Source organism: Hyla sarda, chromosome 8 (assembly GCF_029499605.1).
Source record: "Hyla sarda isolate aHylSar1 chromosome 8, aHylSar1.hap1, whole genome shotgun sequence".
NCBI classification, from domain to species: Eukaryota; Metazoa; Chordata; class Amphibia; order Anura; family Hylidae; genus Hyla; species Hyla sarda.
Window position 1 is genome coordinate 51,810,130 of NC_079196.1, and position 15,946 is coordinate 51,826,075.

The 15,946-nt window shown below is 46.9% G+C and overlaps 1 protein-coding gene across 10 annotated transcripts in view; it reads left to right on the plus strand.

Moving 5' to 3' along the window:
- MYO3B (myosin IIIB) overlaps positions 1-15,946 on the plus strand; it is a 523,821-nt gene that overhangs the window by 72,993 nt on the left and 434,882 nt on the right. The window contains exon 1 of one of the 10 annotated variants that reach the window (XM_056536154.1): positions 13,197-13,547. The exons of the other annotated variants lie outside the window; for them this stretch is intronic. The gene's annotated coding sequence lies outside the window, so the exon portion shown is untranslated. Of the gene's footprint in view, positions 1-13,196; positions 13,548-15,946 lie in introns of those variants that run through there. 10 annotated transcript variants of the gene reach the window in all.

Sequence of the window (15,946 nt, forward strand, 5' to 3'; positions counted from 1 at the left end):
CCTCATATATATAATCCTACAACATGACCTCACTTAAAGGACAACTGCAGCCAACGGCTGTCCGGGCATGCTGGGAATTGTAGTTTTGCAACATCTGGAGGGCCACAGTTTGAAGACCAATGGGATAGGGGATAAGTGTTTGATCGCGGGGGGGTCCGACCGCTGCCCCCCCCCATCTCCCTAACGGGGCACAGCCAGAAACGCTCATGGTGAGCTCTAAGGCGCGTAGCGTCAACCTAGAGGTCGACGGTGACGCCCCGTCTCCTCCCCGTCCCCATACAGTTCTATGGGGGATGCGGGGAGGCACGAATGCTGCCTCCCCGCCTCTCCCATAGAGATGTATGGAGGAGGCTTGCCGGCCGCAACGTCATGCTGCGGCTGGCACTCCCCTGCACGGTACAGCCGTGGCCCCGTACAGGAGATCACAGGGGGTCCCAGCGTTCGGACCCCCCGCGATCAAACACTTATCCCCTTTCTTGAGGATAGGGAATAAGTGTTTGTAACGCTGCAGATGTCCTTTAAATAAAAAAAGATTAACAAAATTATATGTGAAAAATAGAAATCTTTATTGATACAAAAATAATTGACAAGAATTGATACACCACATGTTAAGTTTTTTATTTAAGTGAGGTCATGTTGTAGGATTCTATGTATGAGGTTCTAGATCTCATTTAGTGAATTATTACAATATTTTGGTCACTATATTTGTAGGCTCATCAATAATAACCCTCATATAGTCTGACTCAACTCAAACAGAAACAGAATATTGCCAAACTCCGTGGATTCAAGTAGAATACAGACATAGCGCACATCTACAATCTTGTATAATGATCTGATTGCTTCTCAGCATAATATCAAAAACTAACAGGTTGTTAGTATACATTTTTGATCAAAAAGTACAAGCCCACTCGCCACGTCAAGGCCACCTATTCAGAGTGGGTCCCTAACGTCCCTAGCATAAAATGGCGCAGCACCAGGCGGCGACCACCACCGCCGCGACACAAGTGCCCACGGGGGGGAGCGACCCACTGGCAGAGCGGCCCCAATGCCTCTCAAACCAGTCTATAGGCCGCACCCGCCCGCAGACACAGCACCACGGCAGCAACAGACGCCGCCCCGCACCACACCAGTGTGAACAAGGTGTAATGGTTCACTTACCTTGCTCTCCCAGTCAGACTGGGAGGCTGCTAGGAGTGAAATGGCCCTGTTGTGGTTAATTACCACCTATATAGGTTTAGGCTGTGGGGGGTGGGGAAGAGTGCAGCACATGTTTAAAAAACAAAAAAAGGGGGAAGAAAGAAATCACAATGTGGATTCAAGTAGAATACAGACATAGCGCACATCTACAATCTTGTATAATGATCTGATTGCTTCTCAGCATAATATCAAAAACTAACAGGTTGTTAGTATACATTTTTGATCAAAAAGTACAAGCCCACTCGCCACGTCAAGGCCACCTATTCAGAGTGGGTCCCTAACGTCCCTAGCATAAAATGGCGCAGCACCAGGCGGCGACCACCACCGCCGCGACACAAGTGCCCACGGGGGGGAGCGACCCACTGGCAGAGCGGCCCCAATGCCTCTCAAACCAGTCTATAGGCCGCACCCGCCCGCAGACACAGCACCACGGCAGCAACAGACGCCGCCCCGCACCACACCAGTGTGAACAAGGTGTAATGGTTCACTTACCTTGCTCTCCCAGTCAGACTGGGAGGCTGCTAGGAGTGAAATGGCCCTGTTGTGGTTAATTACCACCTATATAGGTTTAGGCTGTGGGGGGTGGGGAAGAGTGCAGCACATGTTTAAAAAACAAAAAAAGGGGGAAGAAAGAAATCACAATGTGGATTCAAGTAGAATACAGACATAGCGCACATCTACAATCTTGTATAATGATCTGATTGCTTCTCAGCATAATATCAAAAACTAACAGGTTGTTAGTATACATTTTTGATCAAAAAGTACAAGCCCACTCGCCACGTCAAGGCCACCTATTCAGAGTGGGTCCCTAACGTCCCTAGCATAAAATGGCGCAGCACCAGGCGGCGACCACCACCGCCGCGACACAAGTGCCCACTATTACTTAATATTATGAAATAAAAATCTATTTTACCATAACATTATAGTACATTTTTATTGTTTATAGTATATTATTATGTGTGTTTAAAAAAAAAAAAAAACTATTAAAAAAGAATAACCTTTCCTCTACAATCAATTTCAGATATATAAAGCAATAACTGCAAGATTTTCTATCATAGAGATGAGACTGTATGCTGTGATGTGTCATAATTTAATTTCCAACCTTAAAAAAAGCCACAAATAAAAAAAAGTAATATTCACATATATTTTAGATAAAGATGTCAGCAAATTAATGTGAAATGATTTCATTGTTATGCATCATTAGGCCGAGATGATGCCGGAGTAATCTGTTTCATTTACCATCATTTAATTAAATGGAGTCTCTTCTTTCTAAAGAAACATTTGTATTCGTAAACATTAGTGTTGCTCGCGAATATTCGCAATTCGAATTTTATTCGCGAATATCGCATATTCGCGAATTCGCGAATATTCGCGAATATAGCGCTATATATTCGTAATTATGAATATTAGTTTTTTTTTTTTTTTTTTTTCACAGTACACATCACAGTGATCATCCCTCTCTGCTTCCAGCTTATGTGGAGTAAGAAGGCTCTAATACTACTGTGTGAGACTGGTGTGCGAATTTTCGCATATACGGAAATTTGCATATGCGAATTTTCGCATATGCGAATTTTAGCTTATATTAATTTTTGTATATGCAAATTTTCGCATATGTTAATTTTCGCACGTGCGAATATTCGCATATGCGAAAATAAAACGAGAGCATTACGAATATGCGAATATTCGCGAATATGACGAATATTCGTCCATATATTCGCGAATTCGAATATGGCCTATGCCGCTCAACACTAGTAAACATCAGTATGTATTTTTGGCAAATATATTTGTGTTCGGGGCTCCATACGTGTACTAGTGACAGGAAAGATTGCCTACATACCTATACAAGATCTTACCCTAGCATAGCGGTCTGAGTTGTGCCATAACCGCGCAATGAGGGCACGCCTATAGAGGGCATGCACTATAGTGAAGGAATAAGATAAGGGAGGGTTGGGAGGGTTCCACAAAGGACACGTGCTCCGCCCCTGTAGGAGAGGGGGAAGTTATATACACACGCCCCCACCTGTTCCCAATAAGCCCCACCTGGAAGTGCAGGGAGCGATAATTACTTCCGCCCCTCACACAAATACAGCCCATCAGGCTTTATACTTTTGTTAGGGGCTCCATATGTGTACTAGTGACAGGAAAGATTGCCTACATACCTATACAAGATCTTACCCTAGCATAGCGGTCTGAGTTGTGCCATAACTGCGCAATGAGGGCACGCCTATAGAGGGCAAAAAGCAACCATGCTAGGATGAATACAATTCCTGAAATAAAACATCCTACTTCCAGCATCAATCTACACATACCCGAAGTAGACTATGCCTAGTGTGCTGAAAGAGTAGCCCTGACCAACTAGTGACTACTAGAAGTGGTAACCATACCTTTGAATCCGTGGTAGTAACGTCCATCTGTAAAGAATCAACCTGAGAATAACATTCCCTGCCAAATATACTAACTGAACTATACCTATTACCATCCCTACTTGTGACATTACTTCAAATGGACACGGAAAGGCTAACTTCATGGCAGGTCTGACAAGCCCTGCTATTTAAGAGGAAAAAACTAAACTGACAGGTAAATGACAAGAAATACCTATCTACATGATAGACCGTGTGGGTCATGTCGCCTGACAAGGTTCACGAAGGCATCTTACCTGATTGAGACTGTAACAACTGACATACCTAACTTGCCACTGTACTCACCCAACTGGACTTGGAAGTGATGACCCGTTGCAGATGACGTACCTGTAGACATGACCAGTGTTTAGGTGAACCATCATGCCTGTAGACCTGACAGGTCTTTGTGACACCGTCGTGCCTGAACCCGTCACAGGTCCCCGCGAAACCATCGAGCCTGTAGACATGACAGGTCTTTGTGAAATCATCGTGCCTGTAAACGTCACAGGTCTTTGTAAACCACTTTTTTTTTTTCAAATATGAAAGTGTGAAATGCCATATTGAGATTGTATGCTATCTGAAACGTGTCAGATTACCTACATAACCATGTCAAAATCAATTGCTCTGAAATGAGACAGCAGCAACCACGATTCAATCCCCGATCCTAAAGAAATGAGTCATGTAACTGTGTATTAAATGCACAATATATCTGCAACTAAATGCTGGCCCTCCTTAAAAGAGAACGTGCAACTATGCCGGATAGTTGAATCTGTGTACTATAAAGAAATGAGAACGTCATTGAGAAATACAACAGACGAGGTTGTATCTGACCTGAAAACGTGTCAGGTCATAACAAATGTAACAAATGACAAAATTGCTCTGAAAACGAGTCAGGTCATAACAAATATAACAAACGACAAAATTGCTCTGAAAACGAGTCAGTAGCAACTGGCATTACCCCTTTAACCTGAAGAGGAGTCAGGCAACAGGGTAACATCATGAGTATTCCTGACAAGAAACATGTATGAAGCTGGCATGTTGTTCTGAAGACGTGTCAGTAAATGACCAATTGTGTCCAATACCCTAACCAAATGATCTACATCCACTGTGTGCACCACATGAAACATGTTAACCGTATGTACGGCATAACCTGCTAACAGTATACCCAACTACAAGTCGCTACTCAATATGTTATTGCTCTGAGACAAGTCTGTAACAATAACCTATGTGTTGCATCCCCCCCTGCAGACGTAGGAGGTTTAAGAATATGTGCTCGATATATCTGCAATGAATGTAAGCACAGTATGAATACTGTAATTGTTATGCCGAGCGCTCCGGGTCCCTGCTCCTCCCCGGAGCGCTCACAGCGTTCTCCTGTTCGCAGCTCCCCGGTCAGACCCGCTGACCGGGTGCGCTGCGATAATGTCCCTAGCCAGGATGCGATTCGCAATGCGATTCGCGATGCGGGACGTGCCCGCTCGCGGTGCGCATCCCGACCCGCTTACCAGACTCGCTCCCCGTCTGTGCTCTCCCGGCGCGCGCGGCCCCGCTCCCTAGGCCACGCGCGTGCCGGTTCTTTGCGATTTAAAGGGCCGGTGCGCCACTGATTGGCGCATGGTTTTTAATTAGTGTGTTCACCTGTGCACTTCCCTATATTACCTCACTTCCCCTGCACTTCCTTGCCGGATCTTGTTGCCATTGTGCCAGTGAAAGCGTTCCTTGTGTATCCCTAGCCAGTGTTCCAGACCTCTTGCCGTTGCCCCTGACTACGATCCTTGCTGCCTGCCCTGACCTTCTGCTATGTCCGACCTTGCTCTTGTCTAATCCCTTGTACCGCGCCTATCTCAGCAGTCAGAGAGGTTGAGCCGTTGCCGGTGGATACGACCTGGTTGCTACCGCCGCTACAAGACCATCCCGCTTTGCAGCGGGCTCTGGTGTAAACCAGTAGCAACTTAGAACCGGTCCACCGACACGGTCCACGCCAATCCCTCTCTGACACAGAGGATCCACCTCCAGCCTGCCGAATCCTAACAGTAGATCCGGCCATGGATCCCGCTGAGGTCCCGCTGCCAGTTGTCGCTGACCTTAACACGGTGGTCGCCCAGCAGTCGCAACAGATAGCGCAACAAGGCCACCAGCTGTCTCAACTGACCGTGATGCTACAGCAGCTTCTACCACAGCTTCAGCAACCATCTCCTCCGCCAGCTCCTGCACCTCCTCCGCAGCGAGTGGCCGCATCCAGCCTCCGTTTATCATTGCCAGACAAGTTTGATGGGGACTCTAAACTTTGCCGTGGTTTTCTCTCGCAATGTTCCCTGCATTTGGAGATGATGTCGGACCAATTTCCAACTGAAAGGTCAAAGGTGGCTTTCGTGGTCAGTCTTCTGTCTGGGAAAGCCCTGTCATGGGCCACACCGCTCTGGGACTGCAATGATCCTGTTACTGCCTCCGTACACTCTTTCTTCGCGGAGATTCGAAGTGTCTTCGGGGAACCAGCCCGGGCCTCTTCTGCCGAGACTGCCCTGCTGAACCTGGTCCAGGGCAATTCTTCAGTAGGCGAGTACGCCATCCAATTCCGTACTCTTGCCTCCGAATTGTCCTGGAATAACGAGGCCCTCTGCGCGACCTTTAAAAAAGGCCTATCCAGTAACATCAAAGATGTGCTGGCCGCACGAGAAATCCCTGCTAACCTGCATGAACTTATTCATTTGGCCACCCGCATTGACATTCGTTTTTCCGAGAGACGTCAGGAGCTCTGCCAGGACATGGACTTTGTTCGCACGAGGCGGTTTCTCTCCCCGGCTCCTCTCTTCTCTGGTCCGCTGCAATCTGTTCCTGTGCCTTCCGCCGTGGAGGCTATGCAAGTAGACCGGTCTCGCCTGACACCTCAAGAGAGGACACACCGCCGCAATGAGAACCTATGCCTGTACTGTGCCAGTACCGAACACTTCTTGAAGGATTGTCCTATCAGACCTCCACGTCAGGAAAGACGCACTCCGATTGTGCACAAAGGTGAGACAGCTCTAGGTGTGAACTCTGCTTCTCCACGTCTTACTGTGCCTGTGCGGATTTCTTCTTCTAACTTCTCCTTCTCAGCTGTGGCCTTCTTGGATTCCGGATCTGCAGGAAATTTTATTTTGGCCTCTTTCGTTAACAGGTTCAATATCCCAGTGACCAGTCTCGCCAGACCCCTCTACATCGCCTCAGGTAATGGTGAAAGATTGGACTGTACTGTGCATTACCGCACAGAACCCCTTTTAATGTGCATTGGACCCCATCACGAAAAATTTGAATTTCTGGTACTTTCTAACTGCACCTCTGAAATTCTTCTTGGACTACCTTGGCTTCAACGCCATTCCCCTACCCTTGACTGGACCACCGGGGAAATCAAGAACTGGGGTACTTCTTGCCACAAAAAATGCCTTATGTCTGCTCCCAGTCCTGCCAGTCAAAACCCTATGGCTCCTTCGATACCAGGTTTCCCCAAAGCCTATCTGGACTAAGCTGATGTTTTTTGCAAAAAACAAGCAGAGACTTTGCCTCCTCACAGGCCTTATGACTGTCCTATTGATCTCCTCCCTGCTACTACTCCACCCCGGGGCAGAATCTATCCTCTGTCTCCTCCGGAAACACAAGCCATGACGGAGTACATCCAAGAAAATTTAAAAAGGGGATTTATCCGCAAGTCTTCCTCCCCTGCCGGAGCAGGGTTCTTCTTTGTCTCCAAAAAAGACGGTTCCTTACGTCCATGCATTGATTACCGCGGTCTTAATAAAATCACTATAAAAAATCGCTATCCTCTGCCTCTTATCTCGGAACTCTTTGACCGCCTACGTGGCGCCAATATCTTTACCAAATTGGATTTAAGAGGTGCATATAATCTCATCCGCATCAGGGAAGGGGACAAGTGGAAGACCGCGTTCAACACCAGAGATGGACACTTTGAATATCTGGTAATGCCCTTTGGGCTTTGCAACGCCCCTGCCGTCTTCCAGGACTTTGTAAATGAAATTTTTCGTGATTTATTATATACCTGTGTTGTGGTCTACCTGGACGATATTTAGATTTTTTCTTCTAACCTAGAAGAACACCGCCGTCATGTCCGCATGGTTCTTCAGAGACTCCGGGACAATCAGTTATATGCCAAGATGGAGAAATGTCTCTTTGAATGCCAATCTCTTCCCTTCTAGGATATTTAGTCTCTGGCCAGGGACTCCAAATGGACCCGGACAAACTATCTGCCGTGTTGGATTGGCCACGCCCCTCCGGACTCCAAGCTATCCAACGTTTCTTGGGGTTTGCCAATTACTACAGACAATTGATTCCACATTTTTCCACCATTGTGGCCCCAATTGTGGCCCTAACCAAGAAAAACGCCAACCCTAAGTCCTGGCCTCCTCAAGCGGAAGAGGCGTTCACCCGTCTCAAAACTGCCTTTTCTTCTGCTCCCGTACTCTCCAGACCCGATCCATCTAAACCCTTCTCACTGGAGGTAGACGCCTCCTCGGTGGGAGCTGGAGCTGTACTCCTACAGAAAAACTCTTCCGGACATGGTGTTACTTGTGGTTTCTTTTCTAGGACCTTCTCTCCGGCGGAGAAAAACTACTCCATTGGTGATTGAGAACTACTGGCCATAAAACTGGCCCTCGAGGAATGGAGGCACCTGCTGGAAGGGTCCAAATACCCAGTTATTATATACACCGATCACAAGAATCTCTCTTATCTTCAGTCTGCCCAACGGCTGAACCCTCGCCAGGCTAGGTGGTCGTTGTTCTTTGCCCGTTTTAACTTTGAGATTCATTTTCGCCCCGCTGACAAGAACATTAGGGCTGACGCCCTCTCTCGTTCCTCGGATGCCTCTGAAATGGAAGCCTCCCTGCAACACATTATTCCTCCTGACTGTCTGATCTCTGCTTCCCCAGCTTCCATCAGACAAACTCCTCCTGGAAAGACCTTCGTCCCTCCACGCCAGCGCCTCAGGATTCTCAGGTGGGGACACTCCTCATACCTCGCCGGCCATGCTGGCGTCAAAAAATCCATCCAGCTCATCTCTCGTTTTTATTGGTGGCCTACCCTGGAAGCAGATGTTGCTGATTTTGTTTGGGCTTGTACAGTCTGTGCCCGGGACAAGACTCCTCGCCAGAAGCCTGCCGGTCTCCTTCATCCTCTGCCTGTTCCTGAGCTACCATGGTCTCAGATTGCTATGGACTTTATTACAGACTTGCCTTTATCCCATGGCAACACAGTTATTTGGGTGGTCGTTGATCGTTTCTCCAAGATGGCACATTTTATTCCTCTTCCAGGTCTTCCTTCTGCGCCACAGTTGGCGAAACAATTTTTTGAGCACATTTTTCGCCTTCATGGGCTTCCTACGCATATCGTCTCGGATAGAGGCGTTCAATTTGTGTCGAAATTCTGGAGGGCCCTCTGTAATCAGCTTAAAATCAAATTAAACTTCTCGTCTTCCTATCATCCCCAATCCAATGGGCAAGTGGAGAGAGTTCATCAGGTTCTTGGTGACTATTTGCGACATTTTGTTTCCTCCCGCCAGGATGATTGGGCCGATCTCCTACCATGGGCCGAATTCTCATACAATTTCAAGGTCTCTGAGTCCTCCGCTAAATCCCAATTCTTTGTGGTGTATGGCCGTCACCCTCTTCCCCCCCTCCCACGTCTTCTGGTTTGCCCGCTGTTGATGAGGTGACTCAGGACTTCACCATCTGGAAAGAGACTCAAAAATCTCTCATACAGGCCTCATCCCGGATGAAGAAACATGCCGACAAAAAAAGAAGAACTCCTTCTGTCTTTTCTCCTGGAGACAAAGTGTGGCTCTCCGCCAAGTATATCCGCTTCCGTGTCCCCAGTTATAAACTGGGACCACGTTATCTTGGACCTTTTAAAATCAAATGCCAAATCAACCCTGTCTCCTACATACTCCTTCTTCCTCCTTCTCTCCGTATTCCCAATGCTTTTCATGTCTCTCTCCTTAAACCACTTATCCTTAACCGCTTCTCTCCTAAGGTTGTTGCTCCTACTCCTGTCTCCGGGTCCTCAGACATCTTCTCGGTTAAAGAAATACTTGCATCCAAGACAGTCAGAGGTAAAAAAAAAATTCTTGTAGATTGGGAGAATTGCGGTCCGGAGGAGAGGTCATGGGAACCCGAGGATAACATCCTTGACAAGGACCTTATCTACAAATTTTCAGGTTCTAAAAAGAGGGGGAGACACAAGGGGGGGGGGGGTACTGTTACGCCGAGCGCTCCGGGTCCCCGCTCCTCCCCGGAGCGCTCACACCCTGACCGGGTGCGCTGCGATAATGTCCCTAGCCGGGATGCGATTCGCGATGCGGGACGTGCCCGCTCGCGGTGCGCATCCCGACCCGCTTACCAGACTCGCTCCCCGTCTGTGCTCTCCCGGCGCGTGCGCGCCCGTTCTTTGCGATTTAAAGGGCCGGTGTGCCACTGATTGGCGCTTGGTTTTTAATTAGTGCGTTCACCTGTGCACTTCCCTATATTACCTCACTTCCCCTGCACTTCCTTGCCAGATCTTGTTGCCATTGTGCCAGTGAAAGCGTTCCTTGTGTATCCCTAGCCAGTGTTCCAGACCTCTTGCCGTTGCCCCTGACTACGATCCATGCTGCCTGCCCTGACCTTCTGCTACGTCCGACCTTGCTCTTGTCTAATCCCTTGTACCGCGCCTATCTCAGCAGTCAGAGAGGATGAGCCGTTGCCGGTGGATACGACCTGGTTGCTTCCGCCGCTGCAAGACCATCCCGCTTTGCGGCGGGCTCTGGTGAAAACCAGTAGCAACTTAGAACCGGTCCACCGACACAGTCCACGCCAATCCCTCTCTGACACAGAGGATCCACCTCCAGCCTGCCGAATCCTGACAGTAATCGTGTATTGTAAATGTATGTACAGCCAGAGGTGCAACTGCTATTCAACACTAGGAACGAATGCACATAATAACCTACCCGCATACAACTATGGTAGTATGCAACAAATGCTGTGTACTGGTGCATGTATCATACACAAGCTGGGAGCGTAAGTACCGTGAAAACGTAAGGAACGTTATGAATTTATGCTCTAACACCATTATGAGTACAGCATACATGCCTAGAAAATAAAGTGTAAACAACATATATCTAAAAAGATAAAAGACAACGTGCAACTATGCCGGATAGTTGAATATGTTTACTATAAGTGTTACGCCGAGCGCTCCGGGTCCCCGCTCCTCCCCGGAGCGCTCGCAGCGTTCTCTCATTCGCAGCGCCCCGGTCAGACCTACTGACCGGGTGCGCTGCGATATTACTCCCAGCCGGGATGCGATTCGCGATGCGGGACGCGCCCGCTCGCGATGCGCATCTCGGCTCCCGTACCTGACCCGTTCCCCGTCTGTGTTGTCCTGGCGCGCGCGGCCCCGCTCCTTAGGGCGCGCGCGCGCCGGGTCTCTGCCATTTAAAGGGCCGCTGCGCCACTGATTGGCGCAGCAGGCCTAATCAGTATTCTCACCTGTGCACTCCCTATTTATACCTCACTTCCCCTGCACTCCCTCGCCGGATCTTGTTGCCATTGTGCCAGTGAAAGCGTTTCCTTGTGTGTTCCTAGCCTGTGTTCCAGACCTCCTGCCGTTGCCCCTAACTACGATCCTTGCTGCCTGCCCTGACCTTCTGCTATGTCCGACCTTGCTCTTGTCTACTCCCTTGTACCGCGCCTATCTTCAGCAGTCAGAGAGGTTGAGCCGTTGCTGGTGGATACGACCTGGTTGCTACCGCCGCTGCAAGACCATCCCGCTTTGCGGCGGGCTCTGGTGAATACCAGTAGCAACTTAGAACCGGTCCACCAGCACGGTCCACGCCAATCCCTCTCTGGCACAGAGGATCCACCTTCAGCCAGCCGAATCGTGACAATAAGTAACTGATAACGTGGTCATGAAATACCACGGAGGAGGCTGTATCTGTCCTGAGAACGTCTCAGGTCATGACAATAAACCACAATGTAATTGCTCTGAAAATTCGTCGGTAGCAACCGACATTAACTCCTTAAGCTGAAGGAGTCAGGAAATAGGGCAACATCCTAACAAAGCTGTATAAGCTTTCCGTATAAACACTATGCACGAATATGCAGTATGAAAGCTATGAGCATGAGTACAGTAAAGCTACAGGAGCCTATGTGTAGTGTAGACTCTAAGGATGGAAATGCAGAAAAACTATGTGCAGTACAACAAAATAAAGCTATGAACGTAACCAGACTACCAGACTATGAGCGTAACGTGCAACTATGCCAGATAGTTGAATCTGTTTACTATAACGAAATGATAACGTAATCGAGAAATACAACAGACGAGGTTGTATCTGACCTGAAAACGTGTCAGGTCATAACAAATACACAAACAACAAAATTGCTCTGAATACAAGTCAGTAGCAACCGACATTACTCCTAAACCTGAAGAGGAGTCAGGCAACAGGTTAACATTGTGAGTATTCCTGAAATTGGTTGCTCTGAATGTGAGTCAGTAACAACCGCGATTCAACCCCTAATCCTGAAGGAACGAGTCAGGTGACTGGGTATTGAACAGCCAATTAATGCCACTAAAATGATGACCACCCTTTGAACGAGTACCTGTGCCGGATAGTTGAATATGTGTACTATAACTAACTGATAACGCAGTCGTGAAATACAACAGAGGAGGTTGTATCTGACCTGAGAACTTGTCAGGTCATGACAATAAACAACAATGTGATTGCTCTGAACGAGTCAGTAGCAACCGACATTGACCCCTTAACCTGAAGAGGAGTCAGGCAATAGGGCAACATCCTGACAAACCTGAGTGAACTTTCCGTATAAAAGACTATGCACGAATACACAGAATGAATGCTATGAACATACGTACAGTAAAGGCTACGGGAGCATGTGTGTAGTGTAGACGCTATGGATGAACATGCAGAATAAATACCATTACCCATGTACAGTAAACGCTATGGATGTTAGTGCAGAGAACATAACAGAATGAATGCTACATGTACGCAGAATAAGTACTACAACATGTCAGCATAATAATTACTACCATCGTATGTACAGAATGAATGCTACGAATGTCCGTGTAGTGTATTGCTACAATTATATGTGCAATATACATGACGTGGACATGTCTGTGGTATGAATACAACGAGCGTATATGTGGTATAAATGCTATGAGCGTATAGTGGTGTATGATACTATGAGCAGTATAATGCTATGAGTATACTTGCGGTATCAATGCTAAGAGCATAAGCGTCGAGCATATGTGCTACGAATTAATATGTGGTATGATGCTATGAGGTATGAGTACTTTGAGCAGTATAATGCTGTGAACATGCTATGAGCGCATGGCCACAACTGCACGAAACAGCATGACACTGTGTGAGAACCATATGAAACCTGCGTGTATGAATGCGATGAACGTGTGAACAACAAAACATGACGGTGTAACCAATATAACTGCCATGAGCGTATGAACCGTATGAACCCTGTGTGTATGAATGCGATGAACGTGTGAACAACAAAACCATAACCGTGTGACCAATATAACTGCCATGAGCGTATGAAACCTGCGTGTATGAATGTGGTGAACATGTGAACAACTTAAGAACCGTGAGCGTGTGACCACTATAACTGCCATGAGTGTATGAACCATATGATTGCCATAGGCAGTATACTGCCGTAACCAGTATGAAAAACGATTAACCGAATGATACTTTGAGTGTATGAACCAGTGATAATTACGAGGTGTTTGATTGCCATGAACGTAACATGGTAGAAAGAACGTAAGACCATGAACATGCCAAGAATATGTGAATAGCATAAAAGCCAAGTTTGTGGACCATGTAAAACACCAGCGAGAGAGAGAATAACCATGATGTGAACAGCATAAACGAGTTTGCCCAGTATAAATGCTGTGAATGTATCGTCAGTGAGTATATGTACCGTATATAATGATATTAGCACATGAAACTGTACACATACTATGCGCGTACGAGCATTGTGCGTATGAATTAACCATGAGAGTAAGGACGATAAGAAACTCATGGAGTTGTCAAACCGTGAAGATGCTCTACTCGTGTGCACCTTATACCAGTAATGCGTGTATGCCCATTATAAACCAAGCGTATGAACCGTATGGATACCATGATTGTGCAAATAACGAGTATTACACTGTGTATACTATGATTTAATTAGATGTAGCCCATGTTATATCTCTACAGAGCATTGCACCCTACTGTATACTATATTGAAACAAGACACTCTGCAGAGCACTGCATCACCACACACAGCATATGCTACCCTGCAACGAGATCCCCTGCAGAGTATTGCACCACACCAAACAGTAAATGCCACCCTGTGTTGCAACGAGACCCTTCGAAGAGCATTGCACCACACTGCAAATGCTAACTGTATCGACCCTCTGCAGAGCATTGCACTATGCCCTATATAATATGTTATATTGAAACCATCCCATCTGCAGAGCATTGCACTAACTGTATTAAGTTTGTTTATAATGAGACCATCTGCAGAGTATAGCACTATACTGTATATAGTATATATTATATTGTAACAAGACCATCTGCAGAGCATAGCACCATAGCTGTATATCATGTATACTATATTGTAACAAGACCATCTGCAGATTATTGCACCATAACTGTATATCATGTATACTATATTGTAACGAGACCATCTGCAGAGTATTACACCGTAACTGTATATCATGCATACTATATTGTAACAAGACCATCTGCAGAGCACTGCACTATACCGTTATACAGTACATGTTAAATTGTAACGAGACCCTTTGCAGAGCATTACACTGTACCGTATACTGCAAGGGCACCATATACCCCGCAGAGCAACGCAGCAGACAGCAAAAGTTATATTGAAACGACTCTTTGCAGAGCATTGCACGACACTGTATACAGCAAACGTTATATTGAAACAACCCTCCGCAGAGCATTACACTATACTTTAGATTAACGATAGCAGACAAACTGACAGGACCGCATAACGAGGACTGGGCAGCTGCCGCAATCTGTCCCAAGGGCATAGACAATTGTAGCTGTGTGGGTGGCGGGCGGTCCACATGTCGCCATGAGGCAGCTAGCGGGCTGCGCTAAATGCTGAGGCCGCACCACCCCCAGCACCGATTTAACTCACCTGCTTGCCACTCCTGTCCCCCACTACCGCTGCGGGCAGAGCCAGCCAGAACCATACCTGCCCAATATTACCTTATAATCAGAGTGAGACAGCATCCCCAGATAAGACAGCCAGCGGAGCTGCCAGGGATGCCGCGCCTGCACCCCCCAGACTCATGATCAGCGAGGCCTCCGCACCGTGAGCAGCAGCTCTGAAGATTTTTGTGGGAGATTCAAAAACCAGTTAGTGGTTTGCAGGAATCTGTTTGTCAGTATAGTACTCCTGTCATTGGCAGTCATTCTAAGTGACAGAGGAATGGCACAATGCAGAGTTCTAAACAAGAAGTATTTTATAGGTAATGCAAGTACTACCTATTTTTACTAAAACAGATATGTCATAAATCATCTACCATAGCTCACTGTTTGATTTACATTAACTTAGTTCACAATGGTGTGTTACTTTACAATTAATATATCAGCCAAGAAGTAGTGTGAAGCCATTCACTGGGAACAGTGGCCCATCACCGCGGATGGCCCATCACTGCAGAGGCCAATGATTGGCTTCTGAGGTTATGTGTCGGGGCTACATGTCATTAAAGGGGTTATCCAGGAATAGTAAAAAACAGAGCTAATTTCTTTCAGAAACAGCTCCATGTCTGTCCCCATGTTATGTGTGGTATAACAACTTTGCTCCATTCACTTCAATGGAACTGAGCTGCAGAAACACGCCCAACCCGGAGACAGATGGGGAATGTTTTTGAAAGAAATTAGCTCTGTTTTCTATTCCTGGATAACCCTTTTAAAAAGTAACTACCTGTCACCAAATAAACTGTTCTAAACTAACTCAGGCTATGTTCCCTAACTACTCCTAACACCCCTCCAGCCCTTAAAAAAAATTCAGAGCTTTAAAAAGCTGTGTATCATACCTTTCTTCTTGATCACATAGTGCAATCTCCCAGCAGGAGAAAGTGTGCGTTTCCCAGCAGTCATGACATCACTGAAGCCTGCTGGGGGACAACTTCTGCCCTCACATGGTTGCAGTGCTGACCTCAGGCTCTGTGCATGTTTCAGTCTGTGTTGCTATCAGTGAGGCTCTCTTGCAGGTTTCAGTCTGTGCAGTATTCTGTGAGGCTCATCTGCAGGTTTCAATCTGTGAAGCTTTCTGTGAGAATCTGTGGAGCTT